This window comes from Chionomys nivalis, chromosome X (genome assembly GCF_950005125.1).
Source record: "Chionomys nivalis chromosome X, mChiNiv1.1, whole genome shotgun sequence".
Classification (NCBI taxonomy): Eukaryota; Metazoa; Chordata; class Mammalia; order Rodentia; family Cricetidae; genus Chionomys; species Chionomys nivalis.
Window position 1 is genome coordinate 71,831,086 of NC_080112.1, and position 25,657 is coordinate 71,856,742.

At 40.6% G+C, this 25,657-nt stretch overlaps 1 protein-coding gene across 5 annotated transcripts in view; it reads right to left on the reverse strand.

Annotated features, from left to right (window-relative positions):
* LOC130867536 (doublesex- and mab-3-related transcription factor C1-like) overlaps positions 1-25,657 on the reverse strand; it is a 185,098-nt gene that overhangs the window by 30,016 nt on the left and 129,425 nt on the right. The gene's annotated exons all lie outside the window — the stretch shown is intronic.

Consider the following 25,657-nt stretch of genomic DNA (forward strand, 5'->3'; position numbering starts at 1 on the left):
GACCAGAAGCCTCGGGACCACACTCAAAGCAAGCCTGCCTTCCTCCCTATTGGCTGTTACTGGGAAGAATCAGTCCTTTGGGATCACCTGTGTCTCCCTCCCCCTGCTCCTTGAGGAGCCAGCTCCCTAGGAGACAGATGCCTCTGCCCCTGAGTGGAGGGAGGCCTTTCTCCAGCAACAGGCCCTCCTGCTTCCTCTAGGCGTGCTCCACTTGGGAGGGCTGCGGTGGTCGCATGCCCTTTCGGTATGTGGCCTCTCCACTACACAGTCCAGAGAGACATTAAGTATAATCTAACTTTCCAGAGCCCATGGCATCTTTGTTTACTTAGTCCTCTGCCTCCCACCTCACTGGACCTCTTTGTTCCCCCACACAGTACTTTCTTTCCTCAGGCCTGTCATCTGACATTCAGGAACCTCCAATAAACCCTGAGCACAGAGGTCAGCTCCCAGGCAGCCCACAAGGAACCAGAAGATTTCTCCACCCCAGTCATTGCCTCTTTTTGTTTCAGCGTGTCCAACAGGTTAGAATTCCGTTTGCAGCCTACCCTTTCTAGACAGTAAGCTACCAGCCTCATTTTCTTAATGTCTACGACTTGCTCTGTATCCCGATGAAATGGTCCCTGAATTTCCACATGATGCCGACGCTTCTGCTTTTCAGATTTCTCCCGCTGCTGGCATTTTATTGCTGCTCCTCCTGTTATGGAGACTTGAGCATGTTTTATCGTCTGAGTAAAATAACTTCCCCTCATTATTCTGTTTTCAAATCTTTTGAAAAATCTTGTCCTCTATATGAATATCATGGTCAAAATTTGCTAATATCAAGACGTGCATGGCTTGATTTGCACTAGGATAGCCGGGTATGTAGAGCTCAGCACCAAGGACAGTTAGCATCTGAAAAATGTGAAGATTATCAACCACAAAAACGTACGTCCTGCCATTGATTCTGGCTTCTATTCAGGGTACTTCAGTTTTCTTTGAAAGTTGCCTTGAGTAGCTATTGCATTTTTCTGATGTTTGTCAATGCCCCTTTTTGTTTTACTGTTTCTCTGAGTTGGATATTTCCCCACTGTGTGTTCTAACTATTTTTGACATGTCAGAAGCCCGGTTGTCTCCTATCTTTAACTGATCTGCTATAAAGCCATATGAACAACAACTGCCCTTAACTGGAATTCGCTCTCAGTGGGTGTTCATTGCATGCTGCAGTTCCTTTACCGCTGTCCTCTTTCTAGTCACTCTGACTAGGACTGTGATACTTTGTTGTCTAATGTTCCTCCTATGAAATTTCTGCTGTTGTCTTTAACCGGAGGGAGTCTAGTGCCTTTGAGCTAAATGCAGTAGGTTGTGGGTTTCTGATATCCCTAGAGTTCTTTTCCTATCTATTGTTTGTCCTGGTCCAAATCAGTTTTCCTTTGTCCGGCCTGGTGGGAGAGGAGCTGGTAACGGTTACCCTTTCTCCTGTGCCAGCTAAGCAAGCGCTAGGTGCTGTAGATGTCAAGCACTGGAGTGGTCCGGCAAGTCCCAGCAGGGACATGCTTCCCTTCCATTCCAGCATCCAGGTTAGAGTGTTCACTGTGGGGAGGTCAGAGGTCAGCACAGATAAACTCCAGCTGCCCCTCGGGCCTTGCTCGCCTTCCCATGGTTGCCTGTCTTAGGGTTTGTTTCTATTGCCGTGAAAGACACCATGACCAAGGCGACTCTTCTAAGGAAAACATTTGATTGGGGCTGGCTTACAGTTTCAGAGGCTTAGTTCATTATCATCATGGCAGGACATGGTGGGGCGTGCAGGTGGACATGGTGCTCTGAGAAGGCGCTGAGAATTCTACATCTTGATCTACAGCAGCAGAAGGAGGCTACATCCCTGGGTGTAGCTTCAGCATATGAGACCTCAAAGCCCACCCCCACACTTCCTCCAACAAGGCCACTCCTGCTCCAACAAGGCCACACCTCCTAATAGTGCCATTTCCTATAGGCCAAACATTCAAACACACGAGTCTTTGGGGGCCATACCTAATCAAACCACCACACTGCCCCTGGGGGACTCACCCCTCCATGGACCACCACGCTCCCCAACTCTGCAATGGAGGTCTCTTCTATAGAGTCACGCAGACCCTTGTTCTCTGGCAAGTTTCTCCATCCCGGGATGAAAAGATCTTTTCACATCCATGCTGTCTCCAAGAGGTCTGATTGCAGCCAGGGAGTGCCTTCTCTTACTCCCTCAACCTCTGTCCTTTCTCATCCTACAGGTAGGAACCACTCTTTTGTAGCCATAACTTTTGAACTCTTAAAGGTGCTTTTTTACTCTCTTGACTGCTCAGGCAATGTTATACTCCACACAACAGCATTGTCTCTGCCTCCAGATTGGACCCTCACCCGCAAGATAGTCATCAACAGAAAAGTTTTCCACTAAACAAAACCCTGTGGAGTTTTATTTGGACATGCATTTTAAATCCCACTCAAAAGTGTTTCATTATCAATGATTCACATCGTTTCTCTTTGGGTGGCTTTTAACTGTTAAAAAACAAGAAAGAAAAGAAGAAAGCAAGCCAAGGGAACATGCTGGAACCTCTGACTGTGCACTCATTAAAATTCTGCCAGCAGTACACAGTCTTCTCTGCCTTGGTCACTAAGCACAGGCAGTTGGACACTTGACGGGTTTCACCTATGTTCTGGACTGGAGCCCAGCCACCTCCACTGCGAAACTGTGCCTTCTCGTTACTTCACCCCTGATAAAATCAACCATCAGCCCAGCGAGATGTCTGCCACTTAACCTCTGTCCACAACCAGATGAGACTGTGTTCTGCAGTCCAAGAACAGGCAAAAGGTCAAGGCCAATGCACTTGCAACTGCAGAAGAGCCACCATACAACGACCCACACTGCCAGCAGCCTGCTGCCAGCCATGCTCATAGGGAAGGGATGGAGTCCCAGGTCTGTCTTGCTCTGTACATCACTCTATATGCTGTTGCTGAGACTTAGGCACCCCAACCCACACCATTGCCACATACAGCTCATGTTCACATGCTCTAGAAATTCAAGAGGCAAAAACAACAACAACCAAAACAAAAACATGTCACCAATCTGTCCTCAGTCAGGAATTGAAGTAGTGACAACTATTTTTTAAGTGGTTAAACCCAGGGAAACACTCAGGTGGAAACAGAGACAGGTGTGACCCAACATATTGGCCATCAAATGTGATAGAAGACTGGAAATGAGTTCATGACATTTACTGATGTTTTCAGGGAATAAGCACTCACCAGAGGTGTTCACATGCAGATGTGCGTCCTGGCTCTGGTTGCCAGAAAAAAATACAGGGTGTCCAGGCAGACTTGAATCTCAGAGCAGCAGCAAAGACTGTTTAGTGTGTGCTTTTTCTGTGTGGAGAGGAAGACTTGTAGGAGGCAATTTCAGAATCCAGAATAAGTATTATTTAGGTGAAAATCAGTGAGCTAGATGATCTGTACTGTGTTTGCCCAGTCTACAACAGTAATCCCAGAGAAACAGTCCCATAATTGGTGATGTGAAGAAGAATTGCTATTGCCGTGTTATGTGGAATAACTGAGAAAGTGAAAATAACTAGTAAGATAAAATATTCATGAGAAGAATGTTTTAACCATTTCCATTGTGTTTAAATACCACATGCCAATTAAAAGATCTAGGCATTTATATTGAGAGAGATGAAGATATATATATATATATATATATATATATATATATATATATATATACATTGACATGAAAAATATATTATTTGGTTACAAATGTGGAGTGTTGATCATGGTGGCAGACATCTGTACTCAACAAATGAGAGGGACTTGCAAGAGAATCAGATGTAGTACAAAGCCAGAATCTTTTCCATAGTGATTTCCAGGCCAGCCTGGGCTAGTTGTGATCCTGTCTCAAAGACAATTTCCTGGAGCAATTTTATATCACTTAGTAACAAAAAAGAGCAAGCATCACATGACAAACTGTTGTGTGTGGAAGTACATTAGTTAGTGTAAGTGCATAAAGGTCAGGCTAAAGGGATCTCCGGTGAGCATTGAAGTATGCACTGATGTTTTTGAGTCTTAGTATAAATATTATCTAAACTTACCAAATTACATGTCTACATTGCTTTAGGTCTGGGATCTGGGATTTGTGAAGATTGTTGATATATTTATCTCAATGCAACACAATCAATCCTAGTCTAGGTATTCTACCTTTGGGGAATGGGACTAGGTCTGACATGGGGAACTCACTGTTTAGACCAGGCTAGCCTCTACTTACTGTGATTGTCTACCACTGCCTACCATGCTGGGGTTGCAGGCATGTACGCAAACACCTCGCTTCAATTAGTGTATCTCTAGATCATTTGTATTCATGCATGTTTCCCTCGTTTCTTTTCTCTTCTACCATGACATAACAACAGATTTACGCACATCGCTCTCCCATCTACTAGAAAATCTTCCATTGATATGTTATCCACCTTTTCTTCAGGGAAGCTTGAAATATTGAGGATTGTTAACTGATGCATTGTCCAGAGGTGATGGCATAGTACGGTTCTAATAAGCCCTAACATAAAATGATCGTGATGAATAGAAGTCTAAATCTCTTAAATTCAACAATTAAAAGGGAGTCTTTGCATTTTAGGAACACATGATTGCCAGGTGCAAAGTCTTAAATTCAACTAACACCATCAAAACAGAAACAAAATCAAGAAAGAGGGAGAGATTGAGGATTTGAGTGGAAATATAAAGTCAGAAATAAAGCTTGCAGTCAGACCTGTGTGAGGTTAGTTTGGTGCTGAGATAATTCAAATTGAAGCGTCAGTTACGTACTGTAAAAGGCACAAGTGCAGGTGGGAAGTCTACAGGTAGCTGATTATTGCAAAATGCACTGGACCTTGTAGCTAAAGCACAGATCAGAATAGAGATAACTTAAATCACTCCCAGAATTCCCCCATGTTCCTTTCTAATCAGTACCCACTGCCTTCCCCAGGCATAGCTACCTTTCTTCTTTGTATCAGCATAGATTAATTTTGCCCATTATGTACCCGTTTACTTATTGAACCATTAGATGTTCTTTTGCCTGACTTCTTTTTCTCAGTATAATGATTTTAAGATTCGTCAGCATCATACAGATCCATAATACTTCCCTGTTTCTAACGCTATCCAACTTGCAGATGAATATATCCCACCCCTACTGCAGGGGGGATATTCTGGCCAGCTGCCAGCTCTGTGATTCCCTGTCCTTAGAAGATGTGTATGAAAATCAAGATAATTCACACACTTCATCTAGCACTAGGTTACATGATGTGAATATTTACTGCTCACCCAGGCACACTCAACATGAGGTTAGCCCCTGAAAGAGACAAGAGTATGGCAAATGCTGGGAAACATTCGAGATAGGAAAAGCCCAGGAGGTTTTTGAATAGTGCTGAAGGAGCTATCCGTCTCTTGCAGCACATTACAGTCATGGAGAAAGGAGCAGGGAAATCTGGGTTGGCAGATTGTGGGTGAAGCTGCTAAGAGAGAGTTTAGCAAGGTGGGATATGGGACATGAGTTGTCAGAGGCAGGGCAAATGAACCAGTTACTGTTCAAATATTGTATTGCTCAGATTCCTTTCACATGTGGGAAAGAGGAGTATGTTACAGCATGTAAGCATGAGAAACCAAACAGCCATGTGCAATTATGTGGTGCCTGATCTATACTCACGGCAAAGAAGGTGGCATGATCACCAGAGCAGATAAGAGGTCTGACATTAGGAGATGTAGCTACAGTGATGTGTACATGTTGATAAGCACAGGGCTATCCCTAAGCAGTAGCTTCTCAATGGGAGGTCCAAGGGACAAGATGGAGCCCTAATGTTAATGTAGTTTGTATTCCTAAGGTGGGAGTATGCATGTAAACCATGTGAGGAATGCTTTAATACTTGTGATGTGGAGAACAAGGGAGAAGACAACTGTGACCCAGGAGCCTGGAATATGGGGGTTGTCTGAGCCATAGTCATTCTTTGGGATTTAAGGGTTGTCTGGCTGTGCCAATGGGCTTTGAAGATTAGTCCAGCTCTTGGGCCAGATCCAGGAGTCAGTCATGAAAACTAATATGAAGATGGGTCAGAGGAGGACTACAAACACAGGACCACATTATGTCTTGTCCTGATAGTACAACGTGCCTTGTGTGTGATAGTGTAGAGGAATAGCTGTACACTGCAGATAAAGATACTGTGGTATTGTATAGGTGGGCTAGCAATTAGCCACAAAAACCAGACCCTAGATGTTTATGTGCCCATAAGTCAGTGGGTACAACCAGGCCAGTGCTAGCTACAAGCCCCACAGGAATGTTTTCAAGATTTTAGAGAGTTCTCTGCGTGTTCAGTGTCTACCTGTAGTGATGGGTGCCTTCTATGTTCTTGGGCTCACAGGCAGCCCAGATTTAGGATTGAGAGTGGTAAATAAATAGCATCAGTTATGCTATTATAAAATATTAACATCAGGGCCACCTTGGGGTCTTTCTACCTTTCTGCAAGGTGTGCATGATGCTAGACATTGGTCGATATACAATAGACAGTATATATACAAAATATATACTTCCTGGCAGAAAGGACTTGACAACAGATAACCTTTAAGCCCATCGTAACTGGTGAAAGTTTTGAATAGTAGCACCTGCTTCTGGAACAATACTGCCAGATGTTGCTCTGTTCCAAGTAGGGTCAGGTAGTTCCAGTCTCCTGTGTGTACTGGGTACAGGTGTTATTCCTTTGTGGATCAGGCTAGCACTGAAACAGAATACAAACTGGAGTAGGCAGATTCAAGGATGGTGGGGCACCAGTGAGACTCCATGGCATGGAGCCCCTAAATGTCTCCACTGGAGGTTCAAATTTTGGGAATCTAAGAAATCCCACTGAGGTTCATTTGGCTTGCCCAGTATTTAGCAGGGTCTCCTTTATTTACCAAGACTTACATTGTAAGTCAGGACATGGGTGCCAGATGTTATGAATGCCACTTTCAGGGGCCTCTGATCATCACAAAGCCCCACAGAGTCATGGTGATGATGGTGTACACTGGAGTGGTCTGTTACTTCTGTGTTTCAGTTTACAACTACCTTAGAGTAGTGTATTACCCGAGGAAGGATTTCCTCTGATTCACAGTTTCAAAAGGGTCAGTTGATCATGGATGGCTGTGTTTCTAAGCCCATGATAAAGCACAGGATTGTGACAGCAGGATTAGGAGGCAGAGGAAACAATACCTAGTGGCAGACAGGAAGTAGTGACAATATGAGAAAAAGGGGACTAAGGATCATGTGGTGCAGGAGGTTCTTCTGTTCATGTGTTGCTTTTATTGGCTAATGAATAAAGGAACTGCCTTGGCCTAGTTGATAGAGCGGAACTTAGGTTGGCGGAGAAAACACAACTGAATGCTGGGAGGAAGGAAGCCATGGATCCTCCATCTCAGACAGACACCAGTTAGAATCTTGCCAGTAAGCCACAGCCATGTGGCAATACATAGATTAATAGAAACGGGCTAAATCAAGATGTAAGAGTTAGCCAATAAGAAGTTAGAGCTAATGGGCAAGGCAGTGTTTAAATTAATACAGTTTCTGTGTGGGTATTTCGGGTATAAGCTAGCCAGGTGGAAGGAACAAACAAGGGGCCCTCTCAATACAACAGTTGGTGCTTCAACGTGGTCAACTAACTCCATGTAAAACCTGAGAGGGCTTAAAAAGGAATTTTAGAAGAAAAAATAGAGAAAGTTTAACACAGCATTTTGCTGTTTGATGGCGTCATGCCTTAGCTCCTTTAAGAAAGATTTTTCCTGACTCAGCAGCCATAGCAGAAAAAAAGCCACGCAGTTTTCAAACACGGCTTCCTGGGCTGAGCCACCAGCGTGAACTCCAGATATGAAGCATTTCAATGGCATTTGTGGGCCTGGGTGTTTCTGTGCCCACTAGTTTTGGGAGGAAAGCAGATGAGACAATTCCCGTGGCTCAGCACTCCCTGCCTAGGCAGGTAGTGGGATCAGGTCTTCAAGGCATGCACAAGCAGGAGAGCATGATGGATTTGTGCCGCCATACACAGAGATGTTTCCAGGCTGTGCAGTGCTCTGTGTAGCATATTTGGCTGTAACTCAGATAAAAAGGGTTTATGTACTACATGCTCGTTCTCAGGGTTGGACTGCTGAGCCCGGTTCCTGCCTGGCAGCCCCAGAGCTAGCACTGGTGGTGTTCCCACTATTTTAAAATTGGAGAGAGGCAGAGCCAACATCCAGAGCAGCCACAACCAAGCTGCTTAGCATTTTAAAAGCTCTTCAAGAAAGTAGAGAATTACAGACAATGCAATAAGGACAGATTCAGACATAAAAGACCTAAAAATGGGTCATGGTGTTATATAAATATATCTGGCTTGAGAGAGAAAAGAAAAAAAGAGTATATAGAGTCATAAAATAAAATTAATGCTTTTAAAAAAGAGTAAAGTCTTTAAAGAGACAGACTACAGATAGTGATAGATTAAAAGGAGTAAAGAAAAATAAGCCATGTAAAAAGGGAAAATTCATGGGGAGTCTGGATTCTGTATATTATTGTGTTTCTGTATATTACTGAATTTTTTTTACTGTGAAGGAGCTAAGTACAGAGAAACATTTCATTGTATGGGCTGCTAAGCTAAACCAGCATGTATATTATAAAGGAATCATGACTTCCAAATTTGAGTCTAAGGATAAGTTGCTTTGGAAAAGAGGTTCTCCTTTTGTTTTCACAGAAGGTGAGCTAGCCAATAAGAAGTGAAAGCTAATGGGCCAGGCAGTGTTCAAATTAATACAGTTTCTGTGTGGTTATTTCAGGTGTAAGCTTGCCAGACAGCAGGGACAAACAGGGGCCCTCTCCATACAACAATCATGTTTCCCCAATGACCCAGCCCATTAACCTGGTTTCTTCAGCTAGATCTCTCCCAAAACTTTTAAAACCTCTTCACATAGCAACACCACTGGGCATTAGCCTCTCAATACAGGAGCTTATGGGAAGGAAGGTGGGCATTGTGTCCAATCCATAACAGGTATTGTTATATACTCTTACTGACATGGCTTTGAATCACATGGTACAAAAATCATCTCTTGTTTCGATTTGGATGGTTCCATAGAAATACATGTAACTTGAGGCTCTTTAAAAATTGGGGTTAAAATTCATTGGGCATTATGAAGGAACCAATGGACTACCAAGGTAGCAAAGGCCAAGTGACCCTGGGTAGCAACTGAATTGCCACAACCCTGTTTGTTATGTAGAGATGGTATCCTTGAAAAAGTCTGGGGAGGCTAGATCATTGTGTGATTGGAAGACTATTTTGGTTGCAAGACTATTTTGGAATTAATGTCCCCATGTTTGTCCCAGAAATAGTACTTGTGGATTGTGGAATAGCTCAATTATGGATGTACTCCAGTTCTGAAACAGGTTTTCCTGGATTAAAGAGGCTGAAACAACCTAAAAGCAGAATATTCTAGTGTCAGAGGACTTGTTTGGATCTATTAATATCTGAGCTCCGAGAGCCTTTGTATTTAACCTTTTCAGAAACCCTTTTGGTTAAAAGGGTTTCTTTGTGTTTGAGATCAGCATGCAGTGGAGTCCAGGATGGCCTCGTGGCTGCCCAGCAAATACAGTCCATCCAGGCTTTTCCTCCTTTGTTGTAGTAGGCTGCTTATTTGTTCCCAGCTGCCCAGAACCAAAATAATCACTCAGAAACTATATCATTTAAATCACTGCTTGGTCTATTACTTCTAGCTTCTTATGGGCTAGCTCGTAAATCTTAATTTAACCCATTTCCATTATTTTATATTTTACCACAAGGTTCATGGCCTACCCGCAAGGTTACACCTGACAGCTCACATCTTTCTTTGAGTCCTGCTCTTAAGAAATAGATGCTGTATCTCTGCAGCTTAGCAGGCTTGCCTAAGGTTAAAAGATCATTTACTCCAGATGTTGGCCAAAGTAGCAAATTTCTTGGAACTACTGGAGTTTAACACAACTGCAGTCTGTGTTCATCAAACCATGTTCAGTTGCCATGAACCCAAGCATGGCATGGCAGAGTCATCTGCTCACAAGCCCATAAAACGTAAATGTAAGAAGGGAAATTGGGTACTTGTCTGGGGAATATAGTGTTCTAGAAGAACCATTGCTGGAGATCAGAAGGGATAGTCAAGAGGTCATTAACCAAGAGATCACATGAAATACAGTCTGATCGAGTTTAGAATAAGACAACCGCCATACAAAATTAGTGCTGAAAGGAATAGTAACCTATCAGACCCTTAAAATTCACTGACTGAATGGGATATTTCATCAGCATTCCAAGTTTGAATTGAAACAATCATTGATTCCATCCCTTTCCATTTAAAAAAAAAATAAACTGTTACTATAAAAATACTTCCAAATACAAAACACCACATACCAAAATAAACCAACCCCAAGGTCTATACAACTTAATAAGGGAAGCTGTGAAGCATGATATTAAATCTTACACTTTCAGTAGCAAATATATATATATTATCCACTTACACACATACACAAACACACACACACACACAAATTCATGTGCACTGGCTAGTTTTATGCTAACTTGACACAACTGAAAGTCATTTTTTAACAGGGAACCTCAATGGAGAACATCCCCATTGGTTTTGTCTGTGATGCAGTTCCTTGATTGGTGGTTAATGTGGGAGGGCCCAGCTTATTGTGGACAGTGCCATCCATTAGCTGATGGTCCTGGGCAGTATAAGAAGGAAGGCTGAGAAAACCATAGGAAGTAAGCCAGTAAATAGCACTCCTCAGTGACCTCTGTATCAGCTCCTGTCTCCAATTTCCTTCCCTGTTTATGTTCTTGCCCTAATTTTTACTGAAGATGGACTGAAGATGTGGAAATGGAAGTGAATAAACCATTTCCTCCCTGAGTTGCTTATGGTCATGGTGTTTTATCACAGCAATATAAACCCTAACTAAGACACTATGACAGAATTGGGACTAGAAAAATAATTATCTTTATATCCCCTTTCCTATCTTGTGTCTATTCCCTGAATCCACTCCTTCTTCATCCCTTTATATTAAGCTTTCTTGTTCTCGTTTCTTCATGGTTTGCAGTACTGTACATGTACACTTTGCTACAACAGGCTTCATGTTCTTTCCAGTTTTTTATACCTTTTGAAATCGATTTATAATAATAATATGTTCTTATGGCATACAATGTAATAATTTGTCATATGTATGTACTTTATGATGATCAAATCACAGAAAAACTAAAATTTCTATGTTCTATACACTTAACATTTTTATAGTAGTTGTTTGTAAGGGATGAACTGCATTCACACTAGTGTGTGGTTGAGAGGCAAAGCCTTTCCTAAGCAACTGTATTTAAGTACCAGGTGTATAGCCTCCTCCATCCCCCTCCTCTCTTGCTCTTGGATCATAGCTTTGTGGGTGAGCATGGTATTAATTGGTCAGTGTCACACATCCAATGGACAAACCAAAAAGGAAAATCAAATGGACAGTATCAGATACCAGCATGTGCATCTGCCGAAGTTTACACACAAGTAACACTGTATAACCTTTGCAGGGTATATTTAGGAGTGTGTGTGTGTGTGTGTGTGTGTGTGTGTGTGTGTGTGTGTGTGTAAAAATAATTAATAAAACAAAGGTCATGAATTTGAAAGTAGGCAAGGAGGGGTATATTGGTGGCAGGAAAGGAAAAGGGAAGAAATCAACATGTGTATACAAATCAAACATTCAGTATGGCTAGAGTAGCAGCTCAGTAGTTAAGACCACTGGCTGCTGTTAACAGAACCCAGGTTCAATTTTCAGCAACCACACGGTTGCTTACAACCAGTCCCAGTGGATCTAGTTCCAGTGGATCAGCTCCTTCTTCTGGCCTCCACAGACACTGCATATAAGTGATACACAGACACACTATTGGGCACAAAACTCATGCACATAAAAAATGAATAAAAATCTCAAAACTACCCACTGTGTAACTGAAGCACTTCTTTCATCCTACTAAAGGGTGACTCCAAAAAAGCCAGAGGAAATATCTCACATAAAAAGTCAAAAATTACACCTTGTTGAAGTTAAAAATGCCTTTTAGAGATCTTGTTAAGGCAATGAAAAGTAAAGCACATAGAGAAACGATTTTTGGTTCATATATTTCATAAAGGAATTACAGTTAGAATATGTTCAGAATTCTCATGGCTCAACCATATGAAAGCCAGCAATCCATTAAAAAAGAGAGGGCAATTTATTTGAAGAGACATGTCACTAAAGAAGATACATGGGCTTTTAGGTATGTGTATGGCAAAGTGCACCTTATGTAAGTGTCCATTAAAGCAGCAATAACATTCCAGGTTGAGCATGACTCAATATTCCCTTACGAGGTTGGTGAGATGTCAAATGGGTCAACCACTGAAAATGTTTGGTAGTGTCTTTAAAATTAACCACACACCTACCACATGAACCAACCATTCTCCTCCTAGGTATTTACCTAAGAGAAATGAAGCCATGCATCTTTATTGTCACTTCAACACAATTGTTCATAGCTGTTCCACTTATGAAAGCTAAAAAAAGCTAAACCAGTCTCCCACAGTTTCCTTTGTTTTGAAGTTATTCAAAACTACAATGGCCTTCTACTCACATGGTGTAAAAGCAATTCACACAAAGGGAGTTTCCCAAGAGCCAGGGGAAGCTCTCATCGTGTTGTCCTCAATCACAGGGTGCACATCTGAGACCCCTTGGGTGTCTCTACATATTAGTGATGCATCTGACTCACAGCTTGTGCAAATTCATGTAGAATTGAGCTGCAGTCTTGTTGAATCTATTCAATTTGTTTTCCTAGGATTAAGGTTCCTTGGGATTTATTTGATTTAGAAACCAGAATTGCGTTGTTCCTTGTCAAATCCTTATCTGACCTTCTAACAGCTACCTTTAGATACTAATATCTTGAGTGGCAGTTGTCCACAAGATGAAGTAGTCGGTCCACTGAAAGAAGCAAACACCAGGTCAGTTCTGTCCTCAAGGAGGCACTGGGGCTGAGGTTCTTGAAGGACTCCTGAGGCAGTGTCCCTTTGACTTTTGTTGCTCAACTAGCAACTGAAAAACCTGTCCAAACTTCCACAGCCTTGCATTTTTGTTCCAAAAACTAACCTATTTTCTTTCCCTCATCCAGAATACACTGGTTCTATGCCCCACCCCAACTCCTCCACCAGTGACAACTGGCCTTCCACCAAACTTCATAGGTACCAAGTTACACAGGCACCATCCTGGTACTGGATTGGTCTCAAGGGGACATATAATCTAAAACCGCATTTCTTCCTGTTGACTGAGTTTTCTGTCCTGCCCAGTTCCCACAGTTGTTGAGTCCCAAAGAAATCACACAGAGGTCTACATTAGTTATAAACTGATTGTCCCATTAGTTCAGGCTTTTTATTAACTCTTATAACCTACATCGCCCATTATTCTCGCCTATGTTAGCCACATGGCTCGGTATCTTATTCGGCGAGGCAGTCACATCTTGCTTCTTCTATGGCTGGGTCAGGACTGCAGACTAGGACTTCCTTCTTCCCAGAATTCTCCTGACCTGCCTCTACTTTCTGTCTGGTTGTCCTGCCTATACTTCCTGCCTGACTACTGGCCAATCAGCATTTATTTAAAATATAATTGATAGAATACAGACCATTGTCCCACACTACTCCTGAAAGGTTGTCGTAAACACCCTCAAAAAATTTCTTTGCCCAGCTGCTGACTGAGATGAACCTAGCACACAGGATACACCAATAAAGACCTGATTAACAGCGCCCCCAACCAGCAGGAAGAAGTATGGAAAAACTACAACCATATTCCCAAATATTGTTTATAAATGTTCTTTTACATTTTAAAGGGGGATATGAGATGGATATGAATAATTTACATCGGTATAGATTGGTTTATTGACACAAATTTAAGGTCAATTCTGTTATATGTACATGTATTTCTGATCTTAATTAAGGTATTGTGTTTGTGTAGCTCATTTAACAATGCAATGCATAATTAAGAAATACAGGTTAATAGATAATCATCTATAATGGTCAAGCTTGTAGTCATGTTGGTTAGATTTTCTAGATATATATATATGTATATATATATATATATGTATTTCAGTTAGTTAGGTATTCTTCAGATCTTTCAGAGACCTTCAGAATAGGGCATTTAAAATGTTTTAAGAACTTAGGACTTTTCATGACAATGAGACACATCTGCTCCTGGCAGCACCAATCTACTTCAAGAGGAAGATGGGAATCAAAGAGGCTCCTTAAAAAAAAAAAAAAAAAAAAAAAAAGAGGCTCCTTAGCCATTTGGGCAAAAACCTGCTCTTGCCTGGACTGCTTCCCTGGACATGCAGTACCTACAGAGAGATGACTGCTGAACTTGCCTAAAGGTGAGATGGTCCTTCGGGGTTCCTGCATCATGAAAGACATTCTGCAGGACACAGAAGAAAATGACTGAAAGCTGCCCATGTAGGTGGAACTGTTTCTGAAATTTCCTGCTTCATGGAAAAGTCTTATGGATACTATGGGCCTGAAGGCCAAAGACAGATGACCCAATGGTACAGAAAAACTTTGGGTGACTGTCCAGATGTCTCTGTCAATTCTAGAGTTTTGGAAGTTGCTTACAATGTACTTCCTGTTTAGTTAGGTAATATCATATCCTTCTGGAGTCATTGATGGAGTTAAAAAAATTATAGTTGTAGTTTTTCTTAGCTATGATAAAAGATAGTGTAGATATAAATATTGTAACTCTAATTCTTGCTTGATAACTGTTTTGTTATACGTAATTTTACTACGTTAAAGTTAAAGCCTCCCTTTCTGTTTAAACAGAGAAGGGGAAATGGTGTAGGAGGTCCTTCTGTTTGTGTGTTGCTTTCATTGGTTAATGAATAAAGAAACTGCCTGGCCTAGTTGATAGGGCAGAACTTAGGTAGGTGGGGAAGACATAACTGAATGATGTGAGGAATACAGGCGGAGGAGGAGAGAGCCATCATGAAGCCACCAGAGACAGACATGCCAATTTTTTCCCAGTAAGCCACTTCCATGAAGCAATATACAGATTAATAGAAATGGGTTAAATTAATATGTAAGAGTTAGCCAATAAGAAGTTAGAGCTAATGGACCAAGCAGTAATTTAATTAATACAGTTTTTGCGAGATTATTTCAGGGCTAAGCAAGCCAGGTGGCTGGGACAAACAAGTGGGCCCTCGTCTTACAGCTTCCAGGACAAATACTTCTTTAGCTCCTGTCTTCTCATTATAATGCGAACGTGCAGTTATCCCTAATTTGTATGTTCTCGCTAGAGAAGATTTTAAATGTCTTTGGTCTTTCTAAGTGTGCTTCAATATGACACAAAATTTTTATTTCAAAGACACCTTAAAACAAGAACTAAGTTTCCCTATGGAGGTATCTTCACTGTTTTTTTTATAAAGAGAGTTGGTTTAATTCAATATAGGAAGCAGTACCTTCTTCATTTCAATTCTCTTTGATTTAACAAACATTGGCTATTCTTCTGTCATAACTGTCAGAGTCTACATTTCTGTTAAGGATCCATGCTTTCACTCTCTACTGTGTTTGTGTACCTGAATGTTTCTGTATTTAGATATTTTTTTTTCTGGCTGTACAGGAACCTCTGTAAAATTGTTGTACAACTGTAAATTTCTGTAATGCTTGGCTCTTATGCAAGGGCACAGCTATAATAAAATTAGGGTCCAGTGCCTAGCGGATAGCCCTGGAGACCTATATACAAGTAATAGGTTCCATTTAGCAGAATGTGTGTGTGAAGGTATACATATATGCATACAATAACAATTACTGGGGGAAACAAAAGAGGCCATAGATTTGTAGGAGAGAAGGGAGGGGTTTATGGGAGGGTTTAGTGGAAGAAAAGGGAAGGGAGTAATGTTTGTGATTATATTATAATCTCAAAAATAGTAGCTGGGTGGTGGTGGCACATGCCTTTAATCCAAACACTCTGGAAGCAGAGGCAAGTGAATCTCTGTGAGTTTGAGGTCACCCTGGTCTACAGAGTGAGTACCAGGACATCTGGGGCTACACGGAGAAACCCTGTTTTGAGAAAACAAATTAAATTAAATTAAAAATTGAAGTGCAGTACCAAAATCCCTGGTGATATATTACAGTGTAACCTAGTGTGGTGGTTTGACTAAGAATGCCCCCATAGGCACATTTAATTGGATGTTGAGCCATCAGGGAGTGACACTATTTGAGAAGGATTAGGTCGTGTGGAAATGTTAGAGGCCACCAGTGTGTCTTGTTGGAGGAAGTGTGTCACTGGGGTTGGGCTTGCCACCAAGTAAATGCTTTCCTCTATAAAGGTTTCCTTGGCTATAAGAGTTTCCTTGGTCTTGGTGTTTCTTCACAGCAGTTGAACAGTGACTAAGACACTGAGCCAACACCAACTGACTTGTTTAGATGCTAGTTCCAAGGATATTTTCAATACACATCTACTGAAGGAAGGCATTGACAGCAAGGAAACCCTCAAGGTCCTTTCAAACACCTGGAAGTGGGTTTTGTGCACGTCTTTCCACCAATGACCTATGAACATGTTCACAGTATTTTCCAGTTTTAGAACAAGTACACACACTTTTTAAGCTAATTTTTATTTCTTTGTGTGCGCTTCTGTGTGTGTATGTGTGTAAAAGATGAAAGTCAGAAGACAATATGTGAGATTCAGCTCTCTCCTTTTACCATATGGATTCCAGATCAAAGTCAGGTCCTCGGGTTCATTTGCAGGTTCCTTTACCCACTGAGCCATTTTTTTGCCTCTGATTCTGTGTTCTTGATTAGAATAATCTCAGCAATTATAAATATGTGGATGTCCTAGATTACTGTCCTGCATCTTAATTTTATCTTTCCAACAGGGGTCAAAGAATGAGGAATGTAGCCTTTGCAACTAGCCTGGCTTAGGTCATTGCTTCTCGCTTAGGCCATGATGTTTTCCTACTGAAACTAAGTGAACACACAGAGATTTACCTCAAACAAGACCTCTATAAAACCACAAAAAACCACTCCCTTCTCTTAGCCAGCATTAGTAACTACTGCATTTTCTCATTGACAGCTCTAGCCTGTGGCTCTTCCTTCCTCATAGATTAAATTAACCATGAAGGGCAGGAGAGATGGTTCAGGGGTTAAAAGCATCTGCTATTCTTGTAGAGGACCCAGATTTGGTTCCCAGCACTCGCATGACAGCTCACAACTGCCTGTATCTCTAGTTTCAGAGAATCTGATACCCTCCCCTAGCCTCCATGAGTACCAGACTTTTAAGTGGTACTCATGTACATGCAGGTGGAGCACATATCCCATACCTATGTTATAGAGTGTGTACCCGCCCAGAAAAAGACCATAGATGAAATTCAACTATAATTACAAGATTTAATGATTAGTTGCTAGCTGGAAGACAAAAACTCATCCCAATTTTAGATTATCATGAAGTAACAGTATACAGAAGGGTTTTTTTTTTTTTTCGTTTTTCTTCTTTGGATGAAAACTACAAGACCTTCAATATCTACACGAGCAAGTAAAAAACATGGTCTGTTCTTCAAAGTTTAAGTGCTTGAGGACTCAAAACAATATTTGGCTGCTTGTGCAAGCAAGTTACAGAAGTCAAAAAACTAACTAGGCATGTCATAACAAGTAGATAGTCAGGGATGTACTCTTTTGGGACGGGGGTCACTGAGTCAGGGTTACTGGGAACTTATCAAGATGGATACCTAGAATAAAATGGGGTTTCTTTAGAAATCACATCCCTCACTAGGCCTAAATAATATTAATCAAATCATTCGTTCACATTTATGTAGGGCTATTGGTTAATAACTTAAATGTGTTGATATGCATATATATACATATAAATGATATGGTGTGTATATGTGTGTGTGTGTGTGTGTATTATGATTCAAGGGCCATGGATTACATCCAGAAGTATCAAAAAAAGAGTATTTTAATCAGTTGTTTTCCCCATTGGCTCTGGGAGAATGAGTTGGGTGGTTTGAATTTAGGGCCCCTGGTATCTATAGTGTTTGACATAGACATTTACAAATGAGCATTAGTATACATAAAGCTGTGAAGCAGAGAAAATAAGCTCAGCTTTACCCATGTAAAATGTAGTAACCATTAAGTAAGCCATACAGACAACAGCCTCCAATTTTGAGTAACCCTTTTAGTAAATGTTTGTAACTATGATTTTAATGGGCATTTGTAATATTGAAGGAGCCTAGAGGCAAGCATAAGCTTTAGGATATTAAAGCATCACAGATAGCTGTTTGTCCATTCTGCCAGAGAGAAAGAAAGTGGTTCCTTTTGGTAGAGGGGAACTTGTTTCCTTTGGCTTTAACATACTAACCTTTTGTTAATGGCAAGGGACAATATAGTCTCTTCTGTAACTGTTCTCAGCTGAAATTAGCATGTCATTGTCAGGGCCCAGGAATGCAGGAATGCTGGTCAAAGGCAGGGAGGAGGCAGGGGACATCTGGTTTGCTGTCTAGGTTCCCTTGGACCACCTGGGGTTAGCAAAGGGCGGGTAGATCTGGAGTAGTTTGGAATACTAAGCTGAAGCACAGGCTCACACTGGTAGACATTCCAGCAGAAGCCTCTGGTTTCCCTCTGCTTTCCAGCAAGGTCCAGGATCGCTGGCCCTGCAGAACACCTGAGGTTGGGGTTTGGAGCAGTTTGCAGTCTTTAGTTGACTGGAAATCTGCTAGGACAGATATAGACGAAGGACAGAAGGGAAAGTTAAGCAGTTTAGGGGAAACGCTTTATTTTGGGTGTATATTTGAAACTTCCAGGCCTATGGTCCTGGTAATTGGAGCCATGGAAGAAATCTCAAGACCATCCGAAGAAAAAAAACTTACCCTGAGGAACAGGCAATAAGTGGGGAAGCTTAGGTTGCTGATTGACATGAAAACTTAGGCTGTTGATGGACATGACTTATTTGGAGTACACTTTACCTATATTTGAATTCACATTATGACTTCCTGAAGTTTACATGTTTTCTTTTTCATTTTACAAAAAGAGGTCTTAATATCACAATGGAAGCTAGGATTGTTACACAGGGAAACCCTGTCTCGAAAAAAAAATGACAATAGAATAGGAAGAGGGACAGAATTTGTAACAAGTTATACTTTTATACCTAAATTATTGTTTTAGACTTTTGTAACTTGCATTTATGTACATTAAATTACGTTTGTAGACTCATAATTTATTAAAGCTTTTATGTCCATAAACCTTTATAACTCGCACTCTAAATAAGTTTCCTAGATTCTCATAATGTTTATAAATTTTAAACTTTTTGTTTAATTAGCTTTGATGACACATAGGTGGTTGATTATTGAGAGCAGTCTTTGCAAAGTAAGTTTTTAAAAAAACAATGAATATTAAAAGCTACATTGAAACTGTGTCATGAGTTTCTCTCTTTTAGTGTGAAGCCTGTCAGCAGGGTAAACTATGTGGCTCTGCCTTTTTCAGCAGGAGACCTAGTAGTTCTCGAAAAAGTAAGGCTTGACTTTTACACATGAAATGGACTGACAACTCAGCTGCAGCCATTGGGAGAGGACCCGGGTGCTTGCTGTTATTAAAACGATACAGCTCCAGTAGCCATCAAGAATATCAGAGATGTGAGAAGGATAAATCTGAGAAGGAAGTATAATCCAAATGCTCTCTGAGTCAGGTGAAATGACAGAGATTTTCCTAGATGGCCACCCTAGGTTCCTACTTGGTGGTGTTGGAGGTCAGTGGTCTCCACCAGGCACATATGACAGAATTAAGTCTCCCATTGCCACACAAGCCATGAGCCTTCAGCTGCCAGACCCAGAAGATCCGGAAGACGTTTTTGTAGATGAGGGACTGCAAGAGACTGGCATACCTTATCAAGGCAAAGAGGGGCAGTCAATTCTCTAGTACCCTGCTTGTCCACGGTTTGGGTAGGATCCTGGTGAGGAATGAGGCATTTCTTATCCAAGTGGTTAGTGTTACCACAATCCAAGTGGAGTTGTCTGTGTCTTGCCATTTTCTTGGGAGGGAACCTTAAGGCTGCCACTAGGGTCTAGCAGTTTTGTCTATCATAGGGAGTTTTCTGTTTGTTTTCAGTACATCCTGACTGCAGATTCTCCTCCTTCCATTCCTCCCACCAAAATGACACCACTTCAACACCCCTCTCCCCTAGATCCATTTCTCCTCTGTTTCCCTTCAGAAATGAAAAGACCTCCTAGGAATATCCACCAAATACATAGGAAGATTGGCTAAGACTAGGCACAAACTCTCATATCAAGGCTGGGTGAAGCAATACAGTAGGAAGAAAAGTGTCTCAAGCGCAAGAAAAACAGGCAGAGACCCCATCACTCCCACTGTTGAAGGTGCTACAAAAACTCCAAGCTAAACAACCACACCAGATATTCAGAAGACCTAGCCCAGACTTATGCAGCCTCTACAGTTTTCAATGCATCTCTATGGACCCCTATGTGCCCTACTTAGTTGACATCTGTGGACCATGTTCTCCTGATATCCTTGACTGCTCTGGCTCCTACATTTCTTCCCGTTCCTCTTCCTTGGGGTTCCCCAAGCTCCAAAGGGAGGGACCCATGGAGATCTTCAATTTGGGCTCTCTCTGGGCCTAATGTTTTGTGTGGGTCTCGGTATCTGCTCCCATCTGCTGCTGAGAAAGCCCTTTGATGACTATTGGACAAGCCACTGATCATATTTGTCTTTTCAGGTGTTGGTTACCTCTCTCAGGATGATTTTTTTTCCAGTCTCGTCTATTTACCCACAAATTTCACGTCATTTTAAACACGCAAGTAACACTCCATTGTCCAAATGTACTACATCTTCTTTGTCCATCCTTTCTTAAGAGTTATTATTTACTAAGTATAGTGTTCTACTTACATGCCAGAAGAGGTCATCAGATACCATTATAGATGGCTCTGAGCCACCATGTGGTTTCTGAGAATTGAACTCAGGACCTCTAGAAGAGCAGCAGTGCTCTTAACTCTGAGCCATCTCCCAGCCCCCATTCTTTGTCCACTCTTCTGTTGAGGGACATCTAGATTGTTTCCAATTTCTAGATATTATTAATAAACCCACTATGAGCATAGTTGAGCGAATGTCTTTGTGGTAAGATGGAGCATCCTTTGGGTGTATGCCCAAGAGTGGTGTAGCTGACTCTTCAGGTACATTGGTTCCTAGTTTTCTAAGGAACTTCCATATTGATTTCCATAGTGGTTTTAAGGAGTTTGCACTCCCACCAGCAAAAGAGGAGTGTTCTCTTTCTTCACATATGTAGGAAGCTTTTGTAATTAAACATTTAAATACCATAGTCAGTAGAACTCTGGGGAGTTTGAGGGACATCATTTAATGTATAAAGTATACCTGATTTTAAATAAATTTTGCTTTTAGTTACTTGCTTTAGGATTAACCTTAAAAATATAGGGATAAATCTTGTCCTGCTGCACTCATATCCAGATGTAGAACTCTCAACTACCCCTCCAGCACCATGTCTACCTGTGTGTTACCATGCTTCCCGCCATGATGACAACGGACTCAACCTCTGAACTGTACACCATCCCCAATTAAATGCTTTCCTTTATAAGAGCTGTCATGGTCATGGTGTCTCTTCACAGAAATAGAAACACTAAGACAGCACCATTACAGAAAATTACAGCTTTCGTATGACTCAATTTATCCAAATAGCTAAAGCATTAGCAAAGACAAAGAGGCCAGATCTATATTTTTAAGTCAGTTGTTAACCTGAGTAGAACTTAGGAATTTATAAACATTATTTATTTCATATATTTTATTTATTAAACATATGTTTTTTTCTAAAATTTTGTTTTAGGACAAAAATCAGCACATAAAAATTTATCTTAATTTAAACTATCTTGGAGAACTGTTGTTGCCTCCTTAGTCTAAACAGGAGATAACAAGAGTTGATTTCAAGTTGCATATAAGTATGCAATAGCAAATTAAGATTACCTATATAGAGGCTTCTCTAAACTATTATCCTTTTTTGTTACAAATTTTAAGCTAACTTTTTGCTTGGAATTTTACATACACACAATGGTCTTACAGATCCTGAGAGAAAGAAAAGTTTACATTTCAGCAAGAGGTTTGAATATTCATGATCTTGATTAGGAGAACATATTTTTGTAAACAAGAACCAAGAATGGAGGTAGAGGTCACGTAGCTAAACATCCTAATTTTTATATAAATCATTTTTATTAAAATATTTAAACAACATGATACATAACAGCAACAAATTTACCATTTGTTGGAAGAGAGTTTCCCTAAGGAGGGTGTTAGACAGTATCTGGAACTTTACCCAGTAGTTGGACCCCTCTCCTTATTCCTAGTTTTTAACCTGTATGCCTTAGGTGGTTTAATTTTTTTTTAAGAAAACTTGGAGTTTCCGTGCACTATCAGTTGGGAGACGTGACTGTATATTTAGGTGAAGTTTCACTGACCTTACCTATTCCTTGTTTTATGAAGGAATATTACCTTTTAACAAGTCTAGGTTTGATGGTTTTAAGCAGGCCTATCTGGAAGTGTTATTGAAAAATTTTAGACAGAAGGTTTCATTTTATTTTATAACCAGGTTGTGTTGTCTGCAGATTGGAGGCAGACAACCTGAAAAGATTAATAAGCATTTTTTTCTTGTAAAATTGCAGAACAATATAAGTATCTATAACATAGAGGATATTATGCAGTAAACTGCAAAAACCAGGTATCTATGGGAACTCAGAAAATGTTGGTGTCAGGTTATTTTTGTTTCATTAAGTAAGCTTGGTTCAGGAAGAGGGGAGCTATAACTCAACTCCAGAGCCAATAAAGTAGAACAACACAAAACAATACTTCAGTATTATCTATGCATAGAAGAAACCTGAATCCAGCAGTCAGAGAGAAATCCTTGGTATAGGCCACCTACAGCAGTGCAGCCAGCAGTGGAACAGGGAACTAACTTACGGTGCCTGGAAGGGCTGCCTGATGGGAGCACCCACACTGTCCCATCTCAGCAGCACAGGGATTGGGGGCAGCCAGTGTTGTTGGCCATGCCAGAGGAGCAGCGAATTGCAATTGAAGGCCCAGGTGTCAGCCCACCAGAAGGGAATCACCTGATGGGACAATCTCATTTAGGCAAGGCCACAGGACTGCAGACTCCAGAATGTCTTTTGTTTCTGCTGCGCCTTTACATGCTCGCTGCAGCTCCCTTTCTCTGATGTCTATCATGGTGTGAGTGGATGTGGGGAGATCTCCACTGCCTGCAATGTACTGTGTTTATCTCTTGGAAGCATTACATCCTACTGGGCATTTTTACCTGTGGATTGTGAGGAAGATAACCCCTCCCTAAGCTGTACTGTCTAATTTGATAATAACAATGATAGCTTATATAGATTTTTGATGAATAAAAATAAATACAAGGACATATTTCACAGCCAGAATCTGTGAGTCTCACCTAAGGAGCTGCATGGATTGTAGCTCAAGTTAATGACTAACAATTGAATCCCAATAGCCCAGCTAGTTTAAATTCTTTTAATCTTAATGTCAGGAGATGTGCTCACAGGTCTTGGAGTGCATCACAGCTGAAACAAAGCTTTGAAAATAACAAACTTAGACTAAGATGTTTTGTTAAATAACTTTGAGGTGAAGAATCCAAGAAGACAATCTAAAGTTTTAAAAAGGCACATACTTGAATGCAGAACTCCTTAAGGTCAGGGAATGAGAACAAAGCAGCCCAATTATTACTGGCTGATGTGCTCTCCTTGCTAGGTTTGGTTGATGACCAACTGTGATAATTAATTCCTTAGACTCATTTCTGTCCTCAGTCTTCTGATATAAAAACTATTAATGAAAAGATATGTACCCTAAACATTTAAAATAGTGCTGACTGATTCTTTTTCATATATAAAGGTTTAGTTTTGTGATTCCTTTATGATACTTTATAAGATTATATTACAAGATAAATTTAAAAAAGGTTATTGGTTCTTTCTTTGTAACTGTAAAATGCAGCCTGCCAGTAAAATACCTCACAAGAAGACCTTTTTTGCACACACAGTTAATCTATAACAAGTTGCTTGGGTATAAATGTATGTGTGTTCTTGGGATAATTTGGTTTTCAACTGTAATACATAATATGTGTAATTATGTGAGAGATGAAAACATGTTTCTACCTATAATATTTCACTTGAGAAATGGAATGCAACCATTTTGACTCTTATACTGCCTGGAAGATTCTATTGGGGTATAAAAGCTGTGAGCAAACATGAGAGGACAGAGAGAGAAAATAGAGATAAAAATAAAGAAAGAGAAAGATAATAAAGAGGGAAACCATCAAGAGAGTTTATGCCTTTTTCCCTAACCCCCCTCAGATAGAAAATTTCAGCCTCGCCGAGTCCATGGATTCCTATGAAAGCCCTGTGCTCTTGGAGGCTGCCCCCCACCCCCCAAGATAGTGGTAAGCCAGAGATTCATGGCCAGAGACAGGAGCCAGCTGTGATACAGAGCAAACAGGACAAAAGACATTCTTCAGTAGCAGAGTGAGGGAAAAGAACAGCTAACATAAGTGCTAAGAGGAAAGTTCATAGCACTAAGTGCCCACATAAAGTATTGGGAAAAATCTCACACTACTGACTTAACAGCATGCCCGAAAGCTCTAGAACAAAAAGAAACAAACTCGCCCAGGAGAAACAGATGGCAGGAAATAATCAAACTGAGGGCTGAAATCAATGATGTAGAAACAAAGAGAACAATACAAAGAATCAATGAAACAAAGTTGGTTCTTTGAGAAAATCAATAAGATAGACACACCTTAATGCAAACTAACCAAAAAACAGAGAGAAAACATCCAAATTAACAAAATCAGAAATGAAAAGGGGACATAACAGGCACTGAAGAAATCTAGAGAATCATCAGGTCATTCTTCAGAAAGCTGTATTCCACAAAATTAGAAAACTTACAGGAAATGGACAATTTTCTGGATAAGTACCACATGCCAAAATTAAATCAAGACCAGATAAGCAAATTAAATAAACATATAATGACTAATGGAATAGAAACAGTCATCAAAAGTCTGCCATCCAAAAAAAATGCGCAGAACCAGATGACTTGAGTGCAGAGTTCTATAAGAACTTCAAAGAAGAGCTAATACCAGTACTCTTCAAATTGTTCCACAAAATAGAAACAGAAAGAACATTGCCAAACTCTTTTTATGAGGCTACAGTCACACTGATACCCAAACCACAAAAAGACACAACAAAGAAATAGAATTACAGAAGAATCTCCCTAAAGAACATTGATGCAAAAATACTCCATAAAATACTGGCAAACTGAATCCAAGAACACATCAAAAATATCACCCACCATGATCAAGTAAGCTTCACCCCAAAGATGCAGGGGTGAACATACAAAAATCTGTCAATGTAATCCACCATACAAGCAAACTGAAAGAAAAACAATCACATGATCATCTCATTAGATGTTGAAAAACCCTCAGCAAAGTCCAAGCCCCCTTCATGAGAGAGATTAGGGATACAAGGAACATACATAAGCATAATAAAATCAATATACAGCAAGCCGACAGCCAACATCAAGCTAAATGGAGAGATTAGGGATACAAGGAACATACATAAGCATAATA